The 12352-nt window shown below is 37.4% G+C and overlaps 1 pseudogene; it reads right to left on the bottom strand.

The window, feature by feature from the left end:
- Positions 1-11225: 11225 nt before the first annotated feature.
- LOC118610825 lies at positions 11226-11344 on the bottom strand (annotated as a pseudogene).
- Positions 11345-12352: the final 1008 nt, after the last annotated feature.

The raw sequence follows: 12352 nt of genomic DNA, 5'->3' as shown, positions 1-12352 counted from the left end.
TTGACCAATTCTTTTTCATTTATTTTCCTCATTTTTATTATGGGATTGCTTTCATCGGTTATTTCATTTCTCTCTCTGAAATTCTCATATTACAGCATCTCTAGCCTAGTCTCCTTATGTTGTACCATGTTCTAGGGATGTGTACTACTTGATATGAATTTTAAATAATTTATAACTAATCATTTGTGGCACCTTCCTCAATCTCAGTCCTTACTGACCTCATGAGACCCATGGCTGCAATATTTTCTTCAAAGTACTTCATCAATAGATTGCTCTTCATTCTCTTATTAATTAGTTCTCCTCTCAGATTCAAAATTCACACAAGAAGCATTGAGCTACAATATGACCAACAATTCTACTGTGAGGTGTATACTCAAAAAGAATTAAAACAATTGTTTACATAAAAACTTGTACACAAATGTTTATAGCATCATTATTTATAATAGACAAAAGGTGGAAACAATCTAAATCCATCAACAGATGAATGAATAGATAAATGTGATATAAGCCATAGAAAGGAACAAAATACTAATACACACTGCAATATAAATGAAACTTGAAAACATTATAGTAGTGAAAGAAAGCAGTCACAAAGGGCCATGTATTGTATGATTCCACTTACAAGAAATGTCCTGAATAGGTAAATCTTTAGAGAAAGTATAGTAACAGTTGTCTCAGGCTAAGGTGGGGGGTGGTTTAGAGGTGGAAGATAATGGCTAAGTGATTCAGTGTTTCTTTCGGATGTGATAAAAATATTCTAAAATATATTACAGTCATGAATATACAACTCCATTCAGTATTAATGAATTTGCTAAAAAAACCCATCTAATTGTACAATTTAAATGGGTAAATTATATGGGATGTGAATTATATCTCAATAAAGCTGTTTTTTAAATCCTTATATGAACACTTGTATATATAATCAAATAATTTTTGACAAGGGTACCAAGTCTATTCAACAGGGAAAAAGACAGCCTTTTCAATAAATGTTGTTGGGGAAACTGGATATCATATGCAAAAGAATGCATGTGGACATGATACACAAATTAACTCAAAATAGATCCAAGATCTGACACTATAAAATTCTTAGAAGAAAACATAGGGAGAAAGCTTCATTGCATTGAATTTGGCAATGATTTCTTGGATATGGCACCAAAATAACAGGCAACAAAAGTGAAAATAGATAAATTGTACTACATCAAAATTTTAAACTTCTGTATATCAAAGGATATGATCAACAGAATGAAAAAGCAACCTCAGAATAGAGAAAATATCTGCAAATCATATATCTTATAAGGGGTTAATATCCAGAATATATAAAGAACTCTTATAACTAAAAAACAAAAACAACAACATTAACAACCACAACTCAAATAACCCAATTAAAAAATGAGCAACAGACTTGAAAATATATTTCTCTAAAGAAGATATACAAATGACTAATAAGCATATGAAAAGATGCTCAATAACATTAATTAAGGACATTTAATTCAAAACTGCAGTGAGGTATTGCCTCATACCCATTAGGAAAGCTGCTCTCCAAAAGATGGCAGAAAATAGCAAATGTTGGTGAAGATGTTGAGAAAATGGAACCCTCGTGCACTGCTGGTAGGAGTGTAAAATGGTACAGCTGCTGTGGAAATCAGTATGGCAGTTCCTAAAAAAAAAAACTAAAAAACAGAATTACTGTATGATCCAGTAATAATACTTATAGGTCTATATCCAAAAGTATTGAAAGCAAAATCTTAAAGAAATACTTGTACACCTATGTTAATGGATGCACTATTCATAATAGCTGAAAATGGAAGCAACAAAAATGACCATTGATGGATAAATCAATAAATAAAATGTGGTATGTACATATAATGGAATAATATTCAGCCATAAAAAGAAAGAAAATTTTGATACATGCTATAACATGAATAAACTTTGAGGAAATTATACTATGTAAAATAAGCCAGTCACGAAAAGACAAATATGGTATTATTCTATTTGTATAAGATAGCTCAAGTCAAATTCATAGAAACAGAAAGTAGAATGGTAGTTGCTAAGGGTTGGAAGGAATGAGGAATGAAGAGTTGTTCAATGGGTATAGAGTTTCAGTTTTGCGAAATGAAAAAATATTGAGATTGGTTGTACAACATTGTGAATATACTTAATTCTACTGAATGGTACACTTAAAAATGGTTAAGATGGTAAATTTCATGCTATGTTTATTTTACCACAATTTAAAATAAAATAAATAACAAATCCATATACATTGGCTAAGGTTGGGTTAGTGATCCCTCATTCACTGGCTTAACTCTTATTTTAAAAAGAAGGAAGTTATTACCTTCCACTATTTCAATGTAGCTTTGTGTGTATTTTTAAAATTAGAATGGTATGCAGCATGTGCTAGACACTAAATTTTATGTTTTCTTAACAAGGTTTCTTTTTAATTAAAGATATTTTCAATACCATTAGTATTAAGGAAATATTAAGAAATGAATTCAAAATGAGTGTTTTGATTCTGAAGCACAAGTAGAAGATGGGAGGTGCAATACTTGGTTCCCTCAGCCAGGCATACATTTTTTTGACTTCAGAATCCCTGTAGCCTGAAAAACCTCCGCCACTTGTCAAATCTAGCTTAGCTTCTTAACTCCCCATTTCCTTGTCCCAACTGCTCTTTTTTCCCCTTTGACAGTACACTGGGTGTGGGCTAGTACAACACTTCAAAAGCCTTGTGGCAGGTGTCCATCAAAAGGCCAGAAGTTTTAACTAAAATCTCCTAGAACTCATTCCTGACTTAGCAGACAAATTATTAGAATCTTCCTCGTTGGAGGAAGGTCGACAGAGAGACAAGTGCTCCCAACTCCAGGTTACATACCTGATTCTAGATTCTCCTAGTTCCTCCACAGCCCCCTCTTTATAATGGTCTTGAAGCCAGAGCTGTTCCTAACCCATGGCTTCTGGTGATATTTGCACCACCAGTGCAAATATATGTAGTTAAAATTAAAAAAAAAAAGTACATGAATGTCTTTTGAATTAGCATTTCCAGAGGTGGAGCTCAGGAATGAGTCTTGTTAAAAGGACCCCAGAGAATTCAAATGACACATATAGAGTTGGGAACCAGTGTTCCAACCTTTGTTCTTTCCCTAATTGCCCTTCAGAACCACTCTGCTCCATCAACTCTCATTCCCTTAGAGACCATGAAATTATGGTCTTCCTTTTTATAGGGGTAGATATACTAGAAAAATATTTAATTTAAATGTGGGGTGATTTATTTTACCTCAAAAGTGGCCTTTCCACAGTAAAATGAGACTATGCAGCAGAAGATTAGTGACCAAGAAAGACAGATTATGGAGGGCAAAACACAGAATTTAGCTCTTAATTTCTAGAATAGACTCTTGATATTTATGCTAGAGAGAACAAACTGGAAGGTGAAGGAATTCAATAGCAAGAGTTTGTTCTTTTGGGAGGCCTATTCAGATCCAAAAAGGTAAAGACTAGTTATGAAAAGTTTATGCCATAAGCAAAAAAGCTGGGAAGAGTCCTCGATTAAGGAAGAGCTAATGTTTTAACTTTAAAGGAATTAAAGTTAATCTAGCAACAAAGTTAGTCCAGAACCAGCAACAAAGGTACAGGAGATTTAATTTACTGGGTCTTTGTGCTGCACCCCAACTCAGCAGAGCCATGGGAAGGAACCTAGGTCATGTCCCAGTGAAGCCTGGGGAAGTAACAGGCTTCTCAGAGAAGCCATCTGCTTCCATAAAGTGAAGCAGAAGCCACGTGACAGAAATGGCATCAAGTTGTGTCAGCCAAGAGGGCCCATGCTAATCTTCTAAGTCTCCATATATGAAAAGGGACAAGAAGACTTTCCAAGCATTCCCATGCCTCCAGGAGGATGGCAAAAGAGGGATAATGGATAAGAAAGGGCACTAAGGCCAAAAGGAGAGATGTCATTAGAAGGAGTGGTCTGGATGATACAAACTAGAGTCCACAGCCAGAGCTTTGGGGTCAGAAGCACAACAGTTGCTGCCAACCAGAAGCCAAACAGACAGTTAGATCTCAGTGGAGGCTGAAGAGAACAGAGAACCATCTGGGATCTGACACCCCTTCCTGTGGATGCCTTAAGGTCCTCCCCTCACCCGCAACCCTTCCCGCACCATGTAGACAGAACTCCAGGGAGCTGGGGAGAGATGTTTCTCTGAATTAACTGAGAAATCTCTGAAGTAACTGAAACTGATTGGAAATGACTAGATCACATATTTGCTGTCAGCAGAATGAGGGCTAGAGGTAAGATTAAATTCAGTAATAGTGGGGAAAATAGCATGCCTGAGATTGGTTGGCTGCAATTATTCTTAGTTGATACACAAGAACCTAATAATAGTGCTGAATCTCATACACTCAGTAATAATGTGATGGTTCTTAGTTGTATATTATGTTGGACACTTTGGTAGACACAGTGGCAAATATGATGACAGAGGTACTCTGGGCAAGTCGTGGTCCTGAAGGAAAGTGAGAGCAGCTGGGAATTTATATAAACTTTCAGAAAGCTGTCTTAGTGACACACACACACAGAGGCATGTTCAGAGATCCTCTGATTTATTTTCATATGAAGCCCAAATTTTATGGAGACGTCATTAGTAATGACTAATGATTTTTCTGAACCATGATTTAACAGATGCAGTATCAAATATTGTTAATTTTTTTTTAAATTAGATTTTCAAGTACGGATTTTAAGCCAATTTGGTAGATCTTATGTGATCTAAAGCCGCGGACTTCAGACTTCCCTATCAGTAAAATAAATAAATAATTCTGAGCAAACGGCCTCCAATAATTGTGAATTTGCAGCTCCAATGGCAGCCCAACAGCTGCCAACTTCAAGGAGCCTTTAATAACACCTGGCAAGCCTACTACATATCTTTGGTTCTTTCACTTTTACCCTCCTAGGTGATCATTTCACCCCTTTTTCACCCTTCTCAAATCTCTACTTCTCCCCAAGCTCACTCAACTGATGACGTGGCTTTCTAATTCACTGAAAAAAATAGAATAATCAAAAGAGAACTTCCATTTTCTCCATCCCCACATACCAAGCCACCTGTTTTGTTTCCTACACTCTTCTCTCCCTCCACTTTCTGTGGATGAACTGTCTGGTCTCTGTCACCTACACCATGACATGTCTCCAGGTGAGTGCCTTCTTAAATTTTTCATCCTAGGTTCCTCACTTGCCTCATCTAGTCCTGGCTGTGCCTAGTGACACTGCCTTAAAAATGTATTCAGCATCCAGCCTCTTCCCACAATCTCTACTGCTGCCGGCCTTAGCCTCTCTTAAACTGGGACAATTGCTCCTATGGCCACGAAACTAGCTGTTCTTTCTGCCTCACTGCCCTCATGTGTTCTTTTCAAATGCAAGTCAGATGATGTCACTATTCATTCAAAACCCTCCGACGACTTCTCCTTTACCCAGAGTAAAAGCCAGTCCTGGCAGTGGTCTAATGTCCTGACATGATCTGGAGCCCTGCTACTTCTCTGACTTCTGCTTCTCCCACACGGCCCTCTTCATGCCTCAGCCATCCTGTCCTCCTGCTCATCTTTGAATTTATAAGTATGCTCATGCAAGCCCTTGGATTTTGCCACTTCCTCTGCCTAGAATGCTCTTCTCCCAGATATTTGCATGATTTTGGCCCCTTATTTTTAAATCTCTGCTCAAACTTTTATTATCAGAGAGGCTTTTCCTGACCCCCTCAGGATGATGGTACCCCTCATCCTGATGCAGTCTCCCATGATCTCATCACCATTTGACACCATTTGACAGACTTCATTCCTTCTCCCTTTCCTCCCATCCATCCAAGTAGAATGTACCCTTTTGACACCTTGTTTGCCTTTTTGTCCACTGATGTATCCCCATCACTTGTTACATAATAGGTCCTCAATAAATGTCTTAAATTATTATACATGTACTTATTTACAAATTATTTTCATGCATGCCTATCAATTCATATAAATAATATTAATATTTATTTATTTTTAATGCTAGACAACGTTTTACTTCATGCTACAGTCCCTGATCTGAAGGTGGCTAATTGCTACACAGTTGGCAGGTATGTCCTCTCCCTGTTCATGGGGGTTCCATTTCTCATTTCCAAGTATTTTCTGAATTAGTCTCTGAATCTTTCTCCACCCCGTCCACACTCTCAAGGCTATTGGTCGTGTATGATTCTCCAAACAATAATTTTGATTCTCTGATAACTGTCCTCCAAACATTAATAATAATGGCACAATATGTTTTGAGTTTGTGTGTGGTAAAATACACATGAAGTTTACCACTGTAACTATTTAAAAGTGTGCAATTCAATGGCATTGAATACATTCATATTATTATATAATTATAAAGGAACTATTATTTCAGTATAAAACTAAGTTCTAAAACTTCCCTTTCTTCTCATCCTCACTACCTTATCCTATTAAGCTTCCTTAAGCAGGACCACTATGTACTAGCCTCTGAGAGTCCCTTGTCATGGTGACCCACTATTTTGGAGGCCGGTGTGATACTTTTTCTGCATGCTCAAGAGAAAAATAGGATGGGAACTACTGGTTCAGAACTTAGTCTGTTATTTTCACCATAACATTTCAGAAATGGTCTGTTCCTATCAAGGAAATACAGCTGTTCTCTTGAATTCTATTTTTAAACTGCAAAAATATCTTCATTCCCCCATCCATCATTCAGTGATGATGAATTTATTCAAATCTAAATTAAAAATGGGAAGAAAAAAAAATCACATTTATACACAAACATATTTATATTGGTATATAATGTGTCTGTAGATAAAAATGTTTCTATGTGTAAAAATGCACATATATCTTTATCAACCCATCAACTTTGCATATATTCTCTCCTTTAAATAACAACGAAGTTATAAAAATTAATACATACTGTTGTTGACTCGAATAAAGTATTTTTAATGTAACCAAAATACAAAGCTTTTTTTTTAAGGGTGTTGTTCACCCTAGTCTAGAGCAAAACTCTCCAGAAGTTGACCAAAGTCACTTTTTTTCCCTATGGCTTCCTCATGTGGAAATAATCCCAGTCCTGGATTCTTTCCACCTTTATGACCAGGAATTATTTTATCTCTCATCTTTTGAGTACATGCAGAGAGCATAGGAGCAAAGAAGATTGTCCAAATCCCTTTCTTGGACTTATGCACAGGTGGCTTCGCTTGTTCCTTAAGGCCCTCCTTAAGTCAGTTCGAACCCGCGATAGCACTTTGCTTAATATACTTAAATATGAAGAGGCCAGCAAGACAACAGTTAAGTAAGGATGCGGACACACAAACAAATGATTGCAAGTATGCTAGGGTTTATTCATACCAGATCCTGATGGCTTTCAGTCCCAGCAGACCACCCGGCGATGCTGGCTAAGACAGACACATGATGAGCAGGAACGGAGCGCCGATTCTGCGCTGGGCTAGTTGCCAGTTGATCACCGTTGGTCCACAAAGAGGCTTCCCGTTTGGATGGACAGAGTCTTGGGTCAAGAAGGAAATCAAGGGATGGAGAGACACACTCTTGTGAGACAGAGAGAGTGCTCTGATTCAGGCAGAGAGTCCTGGAGATTTTATGTGTAGCGGTGAAGTCTTTGGTGTCTTCTCAGCCAGGCGCACGGGTGTCTGGTTATCACTCTTGGTCAAAACAATTTCACTCTTGGGGTAAACAATTTCGGTTCAGCAAAACAGGTTGTTTGAATTTCTGAGGTTTAACATTAGTGGAGTCATTTTATACACATGTAATATAATTCAAATCTAGTTCACACAAGGTCAAATAAACTCACAATCCACATGTACTAAATCACTGTAACAAAGATAGTTAACTATAGAATCAAATGTTCTTCATTCTACTCAGGGAGGGAAAAGAGGTAAAAGGCCTTGGGGTGGGGGCACAGGCGATGAGGTGGTATAGACAGAGTCTAATTTGTTTGGGAAAAAAGAGATGATGCTTATGCTCCTCCATGGAGAGGATGTCATATGAGGTACGAAGTTGGTGCCAATCAAAATTCCAGTAAATAAACAGGTATGCAGGGAGAGGGGAATTGCGGCTAATTTCTTTTTCCTGCTTTCAAAATTTTGAAGGGCACAGACAACTTGAGTTTCTAGTTTAGTCTGTTCTCCAGCCCAGTCTGTTTTCCTTTTCTTTCTAATTAAAAGGCAGCACCAAAGGACAAGCATGGCCAGAACACAGCATCAAGCATTGGGATGCTTATAGTAATAACAGAAGAGGAGGTGACTGAGGCATTTATTCTGAGCTACAATCTTTACTGGAATTTAGTACAGGTGGTCTTTATGTTAGCTTTTACTTATCTCATCTGTCTGTTCTTCAGATCCACACCTCTGCTTCCTAAGCACTGTGAAAAGATGGCATAAGTAGATCCATTTTTTTAAATGGAGTCAGGGCAGCCATTCCTGAGGAACTGCCTTGAATGTCTTGCTCCTTGAACCTTTTGAATGTTTGGCTTGGGAAAAATAACCTTGGACTGGGCTAGATCAACATTGTCCTCCAAACAACTATTTGTAAAGCAGACATCCTGACCACAAGAACTGATAATTATGGACAGTCTTTAGAATCAGTAACAGCTTTATACAGCTAAAGAATAACTTAACTTATTAGTAACAATAGAAATTCCTTTCATCTGTTAATGTAATTATTTTCCTTCCCTTTCTTCACTGCACAATTGGGACATAATTTGAATTTCTTCCTGAATCCATGTCTGGGATTGCAATTCTTTTTTGACCTCAAAAAAATGCTTGTTACCTTCTATTCCAGATTTTTATTTTTAGGGTAACAGTATCTTTACCCAACCTGTATCTGCAACAGGCCCTCAAGCTGCTAAAGCTTAGAAGTAGGGGGAGGGGTGGAAATCATGCTAATTTTTCTGTTTAAAAAAATGAAGGCTCTTATCTGCAATAGGCCCATAAATAACACCTCCACACCTCCAGCAGTGAGGCCAGAGAGAGTGGCTGACTTCTCACTTCTTCCACACTCATCTGGCAGCTGCCCCCTCTGTATTGGCCTCTTCTTTGGGTCAGCTCACCATGTGATCGAGGAGAGGGAACAAGAGAAGAAAATGAAGGCAGAGGATCTGAGTGAAGAAATCTCAGCTCACCAGGCCCTCTTTTCATCGGTGACATGTTGGAGCTGTTTGCAGAGGCTGGCCAGAGTCCCTGTGCGCATCCTTCTCAGCTGCACCTGGTGGTGATCACAATTGTAGCTGGCACCTGGATATGTGGGCGTGTTAATAGGCATAACTCGTTTTATTGTAATTCACAGGTATTGTATTTTTTACAAGTTAAAGGCAAGACTAACCACCAAAAAAAGATAACAGACTAATTACAGTAGTCTGGAACAGAACCATATCTCCAAGATATGCCTTTATATGGAAATTGGCAGACATTACAAATTAGAGAGCTTGTTCTTTTGGGGAAGCTCATTGTTAAACATTTACCAGCACTTTATCACTCTCAACTCTAACATTTGGCTGAGGGCTTCAAATGTCTAGATGCCCTAATGCCCTAATTCTGAAAGCACGATCACAATTTCAAGTCTGATGCTAGCCACAACATGACTTTTTAGTATTTCTGTCTCACATTGAAAAGCATAGTAAAAGGAACACTCCACTCTAAAAAAGTTTTGTTTTTTTTTTTAAATTAAAATAGTTTCTATTGGCATGATTATGATATTGGTGGGAAAACATTAGGTAATTCAGAGCAGTATAAAGGATGTAAAAATCTTTACTGTAAGCTCATTGCCTTAGAGTTAAACACTGTTGACATTTTTTATGTAGCTCTTTCCAGATGTGTGTGTGTTGTAATCATTTTTCCCTACTTCAAAATTTTTAATGTTATTTACAAAATTTGCCCATAGACACAAATTTCAAACAGTGAAGTAAAGAGTGAAAAACCCACCCTCAATTCCTCTCATCTTCTCCTTCAAACTCTTTCTCATTAGTTTTAACTATTGTCTACAGTTTGTGGAAATTTCTTTTAGACCCTTCTCAGATAGACTGTTAGTACTACCCTCCCCCCCAATGCCTTTTTTAAAAAATAAAGACTGTATTGTATATAAATATTGTTTCACAGCCTGGTTTTCACTCAATAAAATAGTATTGCTATCTTTCCATATCAATTCATTATTGTAGAGTTTTGTAATATGAGCATTCTGTATCTTATCCAAGCATTTCCCTATTGGTGCAAATGTTGGTGGTCTTCTTTCTTTCCTTTATCTACTCATTTTTGCTATTATAAACAGTGCTGCAATAACTACCCCTGCACCCATATTTCAAACACCTCCTTGAGAGCTAACATTTGTCCATTGCTGTTTATGAGTGAAGAGCTGGGCGAATTCTCACAAATCAGTGGTCTGGGTTTCTCTGGAGTCAGGAAGATCTGCTTCCCCTACAGGAGACTGATTGTAGACTCCATATTAGCGGAAAGGTACTTAATTAGGCTGACTCGTCTGAGGTTCATAGTTAGAGAACATTGGGCAAAGTTCTCTGGTATTCATTTTTTTTTCTTTCGTCTCTGTTGTGGATACCTGGTATTAGCTCAACTCAATTCCGTTTATTTATCAGATCTGATATCCATCCTAAGAACCTTCTCCTCTCCAGACAGATTCTCCATTTTCTTTAGAGGTCAGTACTTGAGGTTTGACCACAGTGCTAGCCATTCTGTATGTACTGTTTGGGGAAGATCTGAAATCAGGTTGATCCTGTGTTACCAGTGCCCTGTTATTACCAGTTAATTGCCCTGTTTACTGCTTTATAAGCTATCCCTGCTTTTCATATTCACTGATTCTGACTTTGGAACTGCCCAGATATCCCTTGGAAAGAACATATCTTTAATGTTTTGGTTCTAGTGTTTTTGTTGTTGTTGTTCTGGTTTCTCTGTCAGTAAATATAGTGATCCTACATAATTTTGATCTTCTAGGAGTTCCTCAAAATTTTTTTTTCTGCCAATGGCATGTTATTTTGTTTTGCAATGCAATTATGATTTCATTCCTTTTTTTAAATGAGTTTTTCTATACTTTTGATAGGGCCTAGAGAGAAAAGGGTAGTAGGTGAATGTGCTCAATTTTCCATCTCAAATTTGATGTACTATAATGTATTAATTTTTTTCAAAAATATAATCTTAAAATATATAAATGATATGTAAATGTTCTTATTGTAAAAGCTTTTCTTTTTTTTTTTTTTTTTACGCCTATAGCACCTGGTCTTTCTAGGTGGTCTCCCATCCAAGTACTAACCAGGCCCAACCCTGCTTAGCTTCTGAGATCAGGCAGGATCAGGCTTGTTCAGGGTGGCATAGCCATAGACTTATCATAACTACACAGACTAAAACATAAACATATCCTTTTCCCCACCCATCTTCACTTCCAAACCCTTCTTAGAAGATTACTATTCTTAAAGGTCATTGAGCAGCCTTTTAGTTCTTTTTCTCTGCAATACAAAAAACTTGAGCATTCCCAGACTCAAAATTCAACACATACATAATGTCTTTATTTTGTTCACCACAAATTACGTCCAATTTTACGCTAAGTTTAACACCCTTACGAGCTCTCATAGGTTTTTCTGATACCTTAGGACACATCTTGCTAACAGATGCACAAAATAAACCCAAATAAAGCACAGATACTCACAGACACAGTTCAAAGCTATGGTAGCCTGATGCAGAGATGCCAAATGTAGTTCCCAGAGAAGGAGCTTTGCGGTGGCATGCCAGCTACTAGGGTTGCGTACTGCCTCTATAACACAAATGCTGAACTCTCACTTTTCACCTTTATTTGTTAAAGCAAAAATCCTCCTCGGATTTCTTCAGATAGCAAAACCAAATACTAATGTAAGTCTTTCATAAAAACAACATGGCATAATGTGAATTTTTGAAAACTGGAGGATACTTGTATTTGTTTTAAATATATGTGCACGTGTGCTTTAGTTCTTTAACTTTTTTTGAAATTTACTTGGAAGTATGGTATGAGGTATGAATCTAGTATGATCCTCTTTATAAATAAATATTGAATTTTATAACACAATGTATTGAGCTGTTAATTCCCCTCACTGATTTGAATTTAGACTTTTAACATAAGCTAAAATCCCATATATACACAGGATTCTTGGTCTGCTTCTCTTTTCCCATGCCAATCCACATTTTTTATACAAGTATTGTGTGGTGAACAGCCGATAAGACAGTCAGTCCCCAATGATTCCTGCCTCTCGGCATTCACACTCTTGCATAGTCCCCTCTCATATTACACTAAGTTTGGTCAGTGTGAACAACAGCATATGCCACTTCCATTTTGGATTTTTCTCTCTCTCATCATTTGC

Source organism: Rousettus aegyptiacus, unplaced genomic scaffold (assembly GCF_014176215.1).
Source record: "Rousettus aegyptiacus isolate mRouAeg1 unplaced genomic scaffold, mRouAeg1.p scaffold_m13_p_13, whole genome shotgun sequence".
Classification (NCBI taxonomy): Eukaryota; Metazoa; Chordata; class Mammalia; order Chiroptera; family Pteropodidae; genus Rousettus; species Rousettus aegyptiacus.
Note: the sequence above shows the minus strand (reverse complement) of the source record. Positions and strands in the feature narration are given on the sequence as shown.